The sequence below is a fragment of the Dama dama genome, chromosome 20 (assembly GCF_033118175.1).
Source record: "Dama dama isolate Ldn47 chromosome 20, ASM3311817v1, whole genome shotgun sequence".
Taxonomy (NCBI): Eukaryota; Metazoa; Chordata; class Mammalia; order Artiodactyla; family Cervidae; genus Dama; species Dama dama.
The window spans coordinates 86,925,245-86,927,556 of NC_083700.1; the positions used below are offsets into that span (position 1 = coordinate 86,925,245).

The following is a 2,312-nucleotide window of genomic DNA, read 5'->3' on the forward strand; positions in this document are numbered from 1 at the left end:
CCAAGCCACCCAAGCGTAGAGGTCTCCCAGATGCAGCCTGTATGGAGCCCTCTGGCCATCAGGCCTGTGTAAGTTGTAGCCAGCCACCAGGAGATGCAGACAAGCATCCATAAAAGCCAGGTTTTATGACCACTGATACCCCCTTGAGTGTGGTCATTATGATTATTTAACATTTATGAGACACCCCTGGTGCAGTGGGGCTAAAGGAAAGCCAGTTTGGCAGTCTCAACACAAACGGATGTTTCTATATAACCGTACAAAGGTGATCCCTCCCACCCAGATTAGTTCATTTGCAACTATATTCAGGAGCTCATATACGCCAGGGCAAACCTCAGTGTATTCTGTATAGTATCAATCCAGGCATTAACCCAGGGAAACCTCAGTTAATCAAAACCCAGCAAAGGAAAATTCTCAACTCTGTTTTGATTTTTACACTGCCATTGATTTGTTCTCTGAGTGATGTTGATGTGCAAAGTCTTTTGTTCATTCTTTCTCATTCAATAAAACATATAAACTGCTGACCATGCCACATCATGTGCCTGCTCTTGACATTGTAAAGATAAATAAACAGCCTATGCCCCTAGACAAGGCAATCTTATGGGGAAGAGAGGCATGGAAATAGAAATATAGTCTTGCAGGTGATGTGTAAGAGCCAAGTTGATAGAAAAGTGGAGGGCTAGAGGAAGGAGTGGTTAAGAGGTTAGGCAAGCTTTACTGGAGGAAAAGTTCAAGATGGCATTTGATTGATGATGACAATTTCTGGTGGGTTCTGTGGAACCACACAGGAATGTGTGGACCTTACAGGAGAGGAAATGAATGAACAAATGAATGGGAAGTTAGAATGTCACAGAAGATTGAGAGAACCCTAAGATATGCAGAAGGGCTGAAATTTACAGTGTGAGGGGATGAGGTAGAAAATCTAGGCAAGGACTAGATTATAAAGGCCTTGCTCATTGTTTAAGAAGTGACTGCTGGAGGACTTTCTTGGTGGTCCAGTGGTTAAGACTCTGCACCCCAAATGCAGGGAGCCCAGGTTCGATCCCTGGTTGGGGAACTGATCCTACATGCTGCAACTAAGAGTTCCCATACCACAGCTAAGACCCAGCACAGCCAAGTAAACAAATAAATAAAAGAAGAAGTGACGGCTGCATTTGGAAACACTGGTCCCTTTGGAGTGCTCTCATCCCTTGATTTGGGTGGCATCACATTCTGATGGAGTGGCTCCTACCTCTTTGGCCACATCCCCTCTGTTATTTCAGAGAAGGCAATAGCACCCCACTCCAGTTCTCTTGCCTGGTAAATCCCATGTACGGAGGAGCCTGGTAGGCTGCAGTCCATGGGGTCGCTAAGAGTCCGACATGACTGAGCGACTTCACTTTCACTTTTCACTTTCATGCACTGAAGAAGGAAATGGCAACCCACTCCAGTGTTCTTGCCTGGAGAATCCCAGGGATGGGGGAGCCTGGTGGGCTGCCATTTATTGGGTCTCACAGAGTCGGACATGACTGAAGTGACTTAGCAGCAGCAGCAGCAGCCTCTGTTATTTACATGGAACTATCTTCCTTTGCCCATGCTTTAATGACAGTGTTCCTCAGGGTTCCTGCCCCTGTTTTTCTCACTCTAGATCCTTCTCTGAGCAATTTTGCTACTGCAGTGATTCCCCAAATGATATCCCTCATCCAGATGCAGTCTTTTCTGAACTCCATATAGGTACATAGATCTATATGTACCATATAGGTACATAGATCTAACTGCCTATGGGACATCTCTACCCAATGGGGCAGCCATCTACTCCTTAAACCTTCATTTGTTGTGTGTTCCCAGTCTTATGAAAAGTGTCAATACCTGGAACTCTCCTAGACTCTTTACTATCCCTCATTTGTTGTTGTTCGGTCACTCAGTTGTGTCTGACTCTTCAAATCAATTCCACCAACCATGCATTCATTCACCCATTAGGCATTTATGGAGTTCTTATGATTTTTCAGAGATTTGACCAGCATCTGGGGATGTGGAAATGAGTAAAACACAGCCCTGACCCTTGAGGAGGAGTCAGAAGAAAGGGACATGATTAGCTTTACTGTGGGTGTAGCAAGACAGGGCTGTGGGTGCAAGGTGAAGGCCCCTGTCCCAGCTGGGTGGCTGGGCTGGTATGAGGGACATCTGGCAAAGCCTCTTCAGGAGATGATGCCTCTGCTGGGTCTCAAAGACTGAGTAGCATTTGGGCAGTGCAATAAGAGGTGGGAGATGGTGAGGGGAGGGAGTTGTTCCAGGAAGAAGGGTCACAAGAGGAAGTGAATGGAGATGATACATGG

The 2,312-nt window shown here is 46.1% G+C and overlaps 1 non-coding gene across 1 annotated transcript; it reads left to right on the top strand.

Annotated features, from left to right (window-relative positions):
- Positions 1–981: 981 nt before the first annotated feature.
- TRNAW-CCA (transfer RNA tryptophan (anticodon CCA)) lies at positions 982–1,054 on the top strand. The gene has a single exon. It is a non-coding gene; the product is annotated as a tRNA-Trp (tRNA).
- Positions 1,055–2,312: the final 1,258 nt, after the last annotated feature.